The sequence below is a fragment of the Haplochromis burtoni genome, unplaced genomic scaffold (assembly GCF_018398535.1).
Source record: "Haplochromis burtoni strain Fernald_Lab_line unplaced genomic scaffold, NCSU_Asbu1 Contig_1932, whole genome shotgun sequence".
NCBI classification, from domain to species: Eukaryota; Metazoa; Chordata; class Actinopteri; order Cichliformes; family Cichlidae; genus Haplochromis; species Haplochromis burtoni.
The window spans coordinates 1-11,788 of record NW_024584293.1 but is presented as its reverse complement, the minus strand read 5'-3'; the positions used below and the strand labels follow the sequence as shown (position 1 = coordinate 11,788).

Below are 11,788 nucleotides of genomic sequence, written 5' to 3'. Positions count from 1 at the left end.
CTTTCGAGCCTATACAGCTTGGAGTAAGACAACATGCATGAAGAGGATGATGTGGGCAAAATACTCATTTGCCTAATAATTCTGCACTCCCTGTATAATGTAAAATATCTGCTTTGTACATCAGACTGCTCTGAATGTAAATGTGATGCAAATTCCTCTTTGTGCACCTACCTGCTGGTTAACGAGTCGGTTCCCAGGGTCTCATATTTCACAGTCAGTATTTAACTGGAAGGTTTCTGTCTGAGTGAATCTGAAGTTTCTGCAGCCAGTGTCAGAGCTGGATGATTTCTCTAAATGCTAGATCTTTAAGCGCTTCCTTTATTGCCTCCTTTAACAGAGGATACAGTTGAGGATCCTTTGGGAAAGCAAAGAAGATGTGCCATCCCGCAGTTTACAACGAGTCACTATCACTCAGCCCTGCTGTTTTCTACAGTCTGGTAAAAAATATAAAATTCATTAAAATGATCAAATTGAGGGTTGGAGTGTAACTTAGTTTGATTCAGTGGATTTCTATTTCTCTACTTCTCTAATGACACTCATGCGAGCCTTTTGACGACGTGGAGATTTTATTTAAAAAAGAGCTTTGGTGCCCTCTGGAGGTCAGTGTCTGAATTAACAACTAAGTGAGACTTACACACAGGGCAGTCATTACTTTATATATTTGCATATGCTAAACATGCTGAATTACAGTGGAAACGTACAGATGATGGCAGAAATTCAGTCACTTAGCCTGTAGAAATGGAGAGTTTTTTTTTTTTTTTTTAAACAAACCAAAACATTTTGAAATTTTTTAAATTATTATTACTTTTGAAATTATTTTTTGACTGGAGCAGTTCCTGTTGATCTGCTCTTTAGTACCATATTAAAATAACTTCTTCAAAGTAAGAAACCCAAAGTACAGTAAAAGCCATAGAAGGAAATCCCCTTGTAGCGGTGTCTGTCCAGGGTTAGTGAAAGAGAAACTGAAACAAAGTAATAAAAATAAAATAAAATAAAAACAGCAGATTTCCTGAGGTGCTTCATACATACACATTGTCTGCGAACTTTCTCGCCACTTAACAGGTTGGTGTCAAACTAAAACTTAATAGCATGAAATGTGAAACACATACAACAGTTTTCATGGATATGTTAGACTGTGGATGTTAGTCTAATAATACTGAGTAGTTTATGGAACAAATGTAGTGTGCTTGAAAATTTGTATAAATTCTGCCTTATTACAAAAGAAAGAATATAAAAAATGTTTAAATCTGCTTTGAACAGATTTTTTTAAAACCTATTAAGAAAATTGATGAAGATGAAGAAATTCTCCTCCAGAAGCTGAAAGCACTGGTTACAAATATCAAATGGAGCCCAAAGGAGGTCGCTGACTTGTTTGATGCCCCTTTGAAGAGATTTGAGTCATCAGTAAATGACAAATCACATCTCCTCACATGGATGGTAAAAAATGTTGCACTGCATAGAGATTCACTTTATTACTTCAGACTTGAATGCTGAATGTTCATGCAAAAAAACAGACAAACAATCAGCTGCAGTGAGTTGAAAATGAGATCAACCATGACGCTTGTTCTCACACTGGGTTTAGATAAAACAATACAGTCGCTTTATCACAACAGGTGATCAGAGTTGGACACAGATGAGTGTTTTGTTCTATTATTGGTTGACCTCAAAGAACAGAAGGAACCATAATGAAGAATTTAAATATGTACAGTTAGGATGTGATCACTGTAATACCATGCACTCTGAATCCATCAGAAATGACTTTTAAAATGGTAACTGTATCTGAAGTGAAGTAACTGTCATATATACAAGTTTCTGTCATGCATTTGGTATCATGCATTGAACCCCTTTGACTCCATTAGTCCATCAAATTCTGGACATTCATGATCCAACGCTGGCACTTTGTGGATGCAGTCCTGCTGTTTGCTGAGGCTGGAGATGATGAAGCAGTTCATCTTCCATTGTGACATCAGGGATCCTTGTGGAGTGTTGGTGACTGTTGATTGCTTCCGGGTCATTTCTGTCTCTGTGTTCATCAGCAGGAGATTCAGAGTTCAGAAATCTCTCAGACATTTCAATCTGTGGTTCAGCATGAGTATGGCGTGAATCACGTTGTTTGTTTTTTCTGTAGATCAAAAAACCAACAACAGCAGCAACAAGAAGCACAGCAGAAACTGACAGACCAACAATCAGTCCAACAGATCCAGCCTCCTTCCCTCCAGCCTCCTTCCCTCCAGCCTCCTTCCCTCCAGCCTCCTTCCCTGCCTCCTTCTCTCCATCCTCTGTGTCTCCTCCTGTCTGACCTGCAGGTGAGAAACAGGTGTGAGGTGTCAGCTGTCAGGTAGGTGATGAGTGGAGAACAGAACAGAATCCATTTCCTCTTCAAACTGCTGTCAGACATTATCTACTGCACTCTGATCACATCACTCAGACCAGCTGCTTTCTACAAAGTCTCATCAACAACATCTTTAGAAACAAACATCAACAACCAGGAAGCAGCTTCACCTCTGATCACACACACACTCAACTCTACTCACTCACCTGGAGGATCAACATGAAGGTAGATGATGCTGATGGGGTCACCACTGAGATTAGCTCTCTTTCTCCGATTTGTTTCTGGCTTGACACGACACTCGTATGTTCCAGCATCATTAATCGTCACATCCTTCAGAATCAAAGACACGTCTCCATCCTTCATCTGTCTGTCCTGCAGATCCACCCGGTTCTTAAAAGATGGATGCTGGTTGTGTGAATTAAAGTGACCGTCCCGATACAAAAGCACATATTGATCCCCCAGGTCAAGTCTGCTCCACTCTACAGTCATCTGAGGATATCCGTTGTTTGGAGCTCGGCATAGAAGAGTGATGTTCTTCTGTCCAGATTCAGCTGTGATGTTTTTCTGACCTGAAAGTGGAAACAGAGAGGTTAAAGGTCTACGGTCGACTTCCAAAGATCACTAACTGTATAATGTTTATTAATACTGACCAAAATAATCCTGATTATGGTTTTGGCTGTTCTGTGCTCGACTTCTGTTGAAATCACGTTAGACAGTAGAGAATCTGTCACCTCAAAACCTCAAACTGCTCTCTGTAGTGTGAACGTCTCCAACCCCATAATGCAGAGTTTCCCCTCTTAAAATTGAAACATTTCACAGACTGCAGTGAGACAGTCTCACATAGAGCCTGATCACCACTGAAACCTTTAAGTTCAGTTCTTCAATTTATCTGAGAAATTAAACTAAAAAATGAAATGAAATAATGAAATGAAACTAAAAAAAACAAAACAAAAAAAAAGAATGCAAAATGCAAGAAAACTAGTTTGCATCACTGCAGATAGATAGATAGATAACCAAAAGTGTTTCTGTCGTAAAAAGTTTCTGTGTAAAGTTCGGAGAAGTGATAGATGACTGATGCATTAGTAATAATAACTCATTTTAAAACCTGCTTAAAACCTCAAATTTGACTCTATTACAGATCGCTCCCATAAAACACACATCCAAGTTTTTCGGACACAAACGCCTGTGGGAGATTAATCAGATTTGAACGGCCTCTGCCGTCGAGCTTTTCAGATCGTTGCTCAGCACACTGTTAAAAAGCCACGCCTCCATGCCTCTACGCCGAGGTTTGAGCTGGCGAGGTTTTTCGGCGACGTGGGTCTACCGCGGCGAGGACGCCCAACCTTCGCAATATAATATAGAGCATTCTTCAGCGAGGGTTTTACCGGAGGCTGAACACTGAGCGAGGATCTTGGCGTTCTCGGCTCAGGTGTGGACCGAGGGAAGTTTTGCTTCAGCTTGTTACGGTAAGCAGAGACTCTTTCACGGACAGACTAAGGAAACCTTTTGGTTCAGTCTCAGCTGCTCTTGTTAGACATATTCTGATTCTTTGTGAGCCTCTTACATAAACTTATTTTACCTTTTAATATGTTTTTGTTTAACATTCCATTTTTTTCTATTTTCATTTTAGTTTCCTTTACTTATCTCTTTGCTTATAATTTTATTTAGGGATAATTTTCAACATTATTTTAGACACGGGCTCACACCACGATCAACGGGGTTTTGTATTTTATTTCGTTCTCGTTTCACTCATTTTAATCTCTTCTGCTTTTGGCCACAGATTTCTGCCCTTTTTTGTTTCCAGAAAAACGTTTTTTATCGGACCTTCCTCACTTATTTACTGCTTCGTTTTCATGGACATTTTTGTTTAAAGAACTGTATTTAAAGATTGAACTCCGCTGTTCAGGACTGTAACATTGTACGTCATCTGTATAATACCTTATTAAGTCTCATACTCACTTCTACTAACAAGACAACAACAATAATAATTATAATTATAGATGCAATACAATACAAATACAATTATCCCGTGAATGCTTAATAATTACGAAACAGCAAAGTGTTAATAAGTTATTTTATTGCTAGCACATCCCACTTCATGGGTTTAACAATGCGAAACTGCTCTTGTATAGTGTTTAAAAACCTCTGAGAGCTCAGTAACAGACACGTTATAAAAATATGTCTGATATTAGTTTAACTTTGAAGTTGAAAAGACGTCTAAAACGACCACATTTTGACTTAAAACAGGCTACGCACGAAGGTCTTACCGAAGACGACAGTAGATGTTCAGCAAACGTTGCCTGGCGTTACGAAACAACCCCAACCCCCAAGCAAAAATAATCTTTATGATAATAATTACCTTGGGTGGCTCCAACGATGACGTAGAGTAGAGTCCACAGGTGCTTCATTGTGCGTTTGCACAACCACCTGTGCAAAGTGAGGAGCATTTTCTCCGGACGTATTCTTTATTCACCCACAGAGCCGCAGACGACTGCGGGACTCGATTTGGCGGTAGTCGTTGCTTCAGCCCTCGCCGGTGAGCCTAGATTCTTCCAGGGACCGAGGACTTGAACCTGAACAAATCCTTTCGGTTCAGTCTCATTTTTACACATATTCTGCTGATTGTTTGTGAGCCTCTTAAACGCACTTATTTTATTTTTTACATTTTATTTTGTTTAAGATTTGATTTTTGAAATTGATTGTCATTTTAGTTTCCTTTCAAACGGTTTTCACATCGAGTTTGCTCGGTTCTCTTTACCTCTATTTTCATTTAGGAATGCTTTTCGACATTATTTTTGACACACTGGGCTGTTTGTGGGCTTACACCACAAACATAAACAGGAGTTTGTATTTTTTTCTTCTCGTTTTACTCATTTTACCTTTTTTCTGGTTTTTTACCCTTCTTTTGGCCACAAATGTCTTTCTTTTTCTTTTCTTTTTAAATTTTTTTTGTAGTATAACAAACTCTGCAGTTCAGGACTGTAACACGGCAGGCGTTTGCACTTCATTTGTATAATACCTTAGTAACTCTCATACTCACTGCTAACAACAATAATAATGATGATGATAACAGCTGCAATTAAAGTATCCAGTGAATGCTTCATAACTACGAAACAGCAAAGTGTTAATAACATATTTTATTACAAGCAACTCCAACTTCATGATTTTCAGCAGGAACTCACAGAACCACAGCAGAGACCAGACGAGAATTATTTTTTGACATTTTTCTTAAGAATAAACCAAACCGAGGAGGAACAAAGTTCGTTACCATACTGGCCTACTGCAAAGTGTTTGGGTTTATTTTTTGGGGAGTGACGTAAAAGTTTAAACCCATCGAATGATTGTGACGCAGCTTTTTTTTTTTTCATTGTGAAGTTCACAATGCAAATTAAAGATGAAAAGTTGTTACACATAAATAAAACTGAATCATGGTTGTTTATTAAACTGGGTTTAAATTATTATTGTCTTTGGTTGTTTTGTGGAAATTTAGTTATAACAATTTTATTTTTTTAAGGTTTAGGACTAACAAACACGAGCTACACCTTATCAGTCAACATCTCATGTGACATTTTATTTTATTTTTCCTCTTTAACATCTGCTGGAAAACAAAGTGAATTATGATAAATGACATCACTAACTATTTAGAAAGAATGAAACCTGCACCTCAGCTCCTGAATAATTCTGGCTTTGAATTTGAAATGTGGAAGCAAAGTTTCTGCTCTCACGTTGGCTCTGTTTTGTGTCTTGCAGAAACAGATCAGAAGTTTCTGGAACCATTTCAGCTCCTTTCTTGGAGATGACCATAAGATGTTCATAAGAATAATGTTCTTGGAGATCTAACTTTGCTTCAGGATTCTGTGTGTTGATTTCACCGACTGCTCGTTTATTAATAAGTCTTTATTTATATTATTGTTGAAAACAACTCCAAATTTAAGAAAGAGGTAAGTTTAGTTTTATAGAAGAGAGAGCAGTCTCTTTGTCATAGCTACAAATATAAAAACACATTAAATCTGCATCTGTAGATGACAGTCAGCAATGCAGCTCCATTTAAAAGCATTAAGATAGAAATTAAAGTGTGAATGAGCGACTGCTGTTGTCTGAACTTTTAATGTGACTCTTTCCTTACTTGTTTAAAATATCTTAATGATCAGTCATTACTGCTTTTCCTAAAACCTCAACACAGAAAAAGAATAAAAACTAAATGATGTGAAATTCATCACTTTATTGCTCTACAGCTCTTTTTTTGTCTTTCTTTCGTACAGGGTTCACAATTGCTTTACGTTATGTGATGTGAGAACAAGGTGTGAATTACTGGGAAAAGTTTTTACCGGTAACCAATGAAAAACTGACACACCACACACTTACTTGGAAAATAGTTTCTGGGCGTGTCGGTTTACGTGAAGCACCTGAATGGGAACTTACATTAGCCTGTTTGAAAGTGGAAAAAAGTCCAAGAAAAGAGCACTTTTTAAAATAGAATAAGAAGTCTATAATATTTCAAGGAATTGATTTAAGTAGCGCCGTGATTTAGATGTAATCAGTGTACTGTTTTCTAATATTGTCACTAATAAAAGATGAATATAATTTAAGGTGTTTTCAAACTGCTGCCAGCTTTTGAATCTATACTGAGCCTTTCAGTGTTTTCTCCTTGTGCCTCTGTGGACTGTCTCTGGCACCAAAGTTTCCTCTCAAAGTCCAAAGACAGACATGTTTGTTCCTGAGTCTGGGTTAGGGATTTGTTGAAACACCTGAAGCACCTTCTGGTACTTTCTGCGGGACGGACTCACCCAGTTGAACTGCATTCCACTAAACAAGTTTTTACAGGGCCTGTGCGTCAGAGATGAAGAGTGCTTGCGTGCATCTCTTCAAATTTTCCGTCAGTACACAAGTCATTCTTACAACTGCTCCTGTCACTCAACTCTCTGGGTTTATGAAATAGCAAAAGAAATGTTGAAAGAAATGTTAGACCGAAACCATTCAGAGCTGAAGAGCCTGTTTTATTCAGAAATCTGGAGTCAAGGTGAACTCAGTAATCATCAAGCTTGAATCTCCTCTATCATGTTTTTAACTCTTTCACAATAAGAAGCTGATAAAAAAAATAAAAATAAAATCTTGAGATAAAAGGGGTTTCATTAAGAAACAAGCAAAGAGAGTGCTCTGCTGTGCTTTGCTCTTTAACAAGGTGACGGTGGATTTTTTTGGATTTTGTTTGGAGAATCCAAACAAGTGTTCGTGTATAACATGGTCTGATATGTGTGTATGCTGTATGTACATTTTTTTTTCAAAAATGTATCTTTCTGTCTATGTCATGTAATGCTCTGTATTTAATAAAGTAAATATTATGATTCAGACAGCAGCACAAGACACTTTCAGTTTTTGAGTGTTTTTAATTGTTGCATTTTTGGCATCACCTATTTCACCTATTTCAATGTTGTAAATGAGTCTTGTATAAAACATCAAAATAAACTGTTTACTTAAACAATGTGTCACGGTCCTGGGTCTCCTGACCCAGCGTTTTTAGTTCTTTGTGATGTTTGTATTATTGTACTTGTGTGAGTTATTCTATGGTTTCTAGTTTCGATCCCTTGCCCTTCATGTTTCTCTGTGTCCCCTCTGTTCTGTGTAAGTCTGTGTCTGCATGTTTGAGTTTCCCTCTGTGTCTCTCGGTTCTTAGAGTCCTCTGCCTTATGGTTTATGTCTCTGTGTTTCTTAGTTGCTGTCTCCACTGTGTCAAGTTCGCGTCTCTGTGTCATACTTCCTGTTTTACTTTGAAGGTCCGTGTCTTATGTGAATGCGTCCTGCTTTGCTTGTCTCGTCAGTCCTGATTTCTCCCAGCTGTGCCCTCCTTCTGTGTCTCATTCCCCTCGTTACTCCCCAGTGTATTTAAACCCTGTGTTTCTCTGAGTCAGTGTTGTGTCGTCCCTCATGCTGTGTGGATCTCCCTGTGTCTCGCTGTGGCTTTAGTTTGTGAGTTTCCAGTTTAGTTTGCTTTGTATGACTTTCTCCTGCCAGCGAATAAAGCTGCCGCACAGCGTTTCATGACACAATGTATTTGTCATGGACATAAGTATAAATGAAATCAGCAGTTTCTTGTAATTGCTCTTGTACACAGAGCTCATAAGTATTGGAAAATCATTCTTTTTTTGTGCCTTAAAGAGATTTATGTGTACTAATATGAGCACATGGCAGCAAACTGTTTTTTTATTATGCATACAGTAAAACTTACCCTACTCTTTGGTGGGAAAAAAGTATGAAGATTTTTAATGTGTAATGAAAGGCGGAAAGGAGGAAGAGATTTTTAATTAGAATGACCTGAAATTTCTTCCTTTTTTTTGTAAGTAATTTATCTGCTATTGAATGTGAGCACTCCTGCTTGAGCCACGGTTATTTTCAGTTTTGCAGAAGTGATTATAAAAGCTGTTTGCTGCTTTTGTTTGGCTCATATAACCCATAATCACTCGGGTATCCTGCTGAACCAGAGATAAGAATACGCAGCTTGCCCTCCTGAGCTTTGCTCCAAGCAACCGATGGTGACAAATCAAACAGTCGCTGATCATCTTACTAATAATAACCTTAACTAACCTTTAAAGCACATTTTGAGAACAGCCTTACCTTTGGTAAGCCTTTATTATTATCAGGTACAATAAATCAGTAACACAATGAATAAAACAGGCTTCAAGTGTCCTACATAAAATTATATAGAGATTTTGTTTGTTTTTACTTTTGACTCTGACTGACCAAAGTGAATTTAAACCAAGCACCCTAAAATGTAATTGGAGCACAAAGTCCAGTGTATGCTATTCCAGCTAGCATCTCCCCCTCCCACTGTATGTGCTACACAGTCTCAGTCAGGCTTTTTGTAAATGGGCACCTGTTTATGATGTCATGTTGGCTGTGGTATACCCTCTTTGGATCTGGTGCTCGGGGCCTGTTCCTGTCACGATCAAAGCCTCTGTGCTGGCCTGTCCAACATTAATCAGCATCAGCCAGGCTCAGAAACCTTTTGAGCCTGGCTGATAGAGGTGTGCTGTCCGAGATGACGTCTGCCTTCATCTAAACTGTTTCTAAACTTTATCTAGATGTTTCCTTGCTGCGTTGAGCTTATGAGGCACAGATGCTCCACGGTGTGGTTGAAAACACCCACATCACCTGACCATGAATGATTGAGGTTATAGACAGGTGCCAGGATTGCCATTTTGACACACCTGTCATTTGTGCTGGAGCTTCTAATCAGTGAATTACTGTTTGAATACTACTGCTTCAATGCCCGACTATAACTGGCCCAGAGATCAACACGTCACCCTTTGCTCTGTTTCTTTTTTTAGCACAGACAACAAAGTTTAAAGTTAAATCAGCAGTGGAGGTGTTGTTGCCGTTCTGTTTTAGTCTGTGCTTCACAATAACTTTAACTCCTCTGTGGTTGTCATGGCTCCCATTTCTGGTGAAACTAAGTCGACAGAAACCGAAACATTTAATACATGACAAAAATCTAAACCTGCAGGCAGCTCCAGGTCCTGCACAGTATCTTATATCTTATATAGATAACAAATAGATCATCGATGTGCTCCAGCACAGCGGGCTGATCACTTCACTGCCATACACAAAAACATACTTTGGTTCAGCACAGCTCCCGTCTAAATGTAAGATCTGTAAGTATCTGAATACATCTTTAATCCTTAAAGTGCACTTTCATTGTTAATGTAGCGACTTCCACAGTCGTTAGAGGCCGGGGATTGAGCCTGCCTATTTGCCTGAAACGCTGTCAACTTTACTCAATAATGCGAGAGGTGGAATTGCTTGTATATTAAAGTGCTTTGAGAGTTTACAGAGTAATGTGATGAGCTCCCGATTCAGACTCTTAAAACATCACAGGCTCTAAGGCAACAAGAGAAAACTCGTCGTGCAGCAGTCAACAAAAACTACAACAGACAGAGGTGTGAGAGTGGAGATATGAAGATATTACACAAATTAAACATATTTACATGTAGAATGAAAAGAACCTTGTAGCTTGACTGTCCAAGTTAGTACAAGTACAATGAGACTCATGAAGGAGGCTGAGATTACATAATTGTTGTTGGAGCTGAAAAAGAGGAAAACTGTTAGAAAATGCATCAGATCCACATCTATTTGTGTTTGAGCGCCCTCTAGTGGATTTTACTTTGATATGACAGACTTTAAATCAACATAATAAATATCAACTTTCTTTAAAAGTCAATTAGTTATATGGTACCCTGGAAAAACCCCAATCTTTGAGGAAAGCTTGATATTAAATCCAAATATTCTGAAAATATGTCAATAATTGTGATTTGTGTTTTAAAAATGTCTCAGATGGCGACATTTTTCATTTTCAATCTGCTCACAATTTATGGGGAATTCTTTATTCATAAATTTAAACTTAGTAACAAGAAACTTCAATTTAAAATTTTCATCAACCAGCTTTGAGCACAACTCCAAATCTGCAACAGACAACAGTTTTTCATTTATATACAATCTTCTGTGGATTTAGAAAATACATGTCTCGTCATTATTTCATATATTTGTCTTAATGTTAACCTTATTGTTTCTGTCTCCCTTTTTTATGTTGTGCAAATATTATTTCTGCTGTTTGAGCCTCTGGTTAATATTGTAAATGTTATTTGTCTTATTGTTTTTGTTGTAAACAAACAAATAATCATTTGCAAACGTTTGCTGTTGAACTTAGCAGCTGTGATAAATGCAGTATTGTAGGAAAACCTAATGCATGAGTGCTCTGTGGTTCTGTGCGTGAAACATCTTATTTTACACTGACAGCATTAAAAATAGTCAAAATAAATCTGCATCACAGGTGAGCTCTGAGCTGGAGGATTATCTATCTCTACCTGCTTGAACGTAGTGAAGATGATGCAAGTGAGGAAGTGTGCAGTAGTTTGAATGAGACTTTTAACTACCTTTTCTGTATATGCTGTATTGAAACAGTTGAATTACAATCCCACCATCCACCCACCGCAGTGTGGTTGATGAAGATCAGCTTTCGTTCAAGCATTGCAGCTGCATTCTCTTAAATTGACAAGCAGAGGGCGACTTGTGGTTGTGAAAAGGCCTCTGAAGTTCACAGGAAGCAGCTCCCTCACTCATGGTGGTCATTAAAAGAGTCAGAGATGAAGATTAATCAGGATTAAACAAGATGACGTGATAAAGGTTTAAGTGTTTATTTTAAAAAAAATCTGTTTAGCTCTGTGCTCTATGTGGGGAAACAGTGTCTTTATTTAAATAGAAGACCAGAAAACATCAAACTGTAAACCTACTGAGCTCCATGCTGCTCCCTCTGCTGTCTGACAGGTTCAAACAGGATCCAGCCTTTAAGAGCCAAACATACTTCAGCTTTCATCTTCAGTTTTACACTTAAAGATAATGAACTCTCAGCTCCTGATGAATGTTTTATTTTCTGTTCTGTAATTTAAGGCAAGGCAAGGCAAA

General features: G+C 38.1%; 2 long non-coding RNA genes across 2 annotated transcripts; one reads left to right on the top strand and one right to left on the bottom strand.

The window, feature by feature from the left end:
* Window positions 1–2,256: 2,256 nt before the first annotated feature.
* LOC121813573 lies at window positions 2,257–4,660 on the bottom strand. The gene is made up of 3 exons (XR_006053770.1): window positions 4,600–4,660; window positions 2,539–2,901; window positions 2,257–2,300 (listed from the first exon to the last, which is right to left on the bottom strand). It is a non-coding gene; the product is annotated as an uncharacterized LOC121813573 (long non-coding RNA).
* Window positions 3,560–7,814, top strand: LOC121813574. The gene is made up of 2 exons (XR_006053771.1): window positions 3,560–3,798; window positions 6,083–7,814. It is a non-coding gene; the product is annotated as an uncharacterized LOC121813574 (long non-coding RNA).
* The last annotated feature ends 3,974 nt before the right edge of the window (window positions 7,815–11,788 follow it).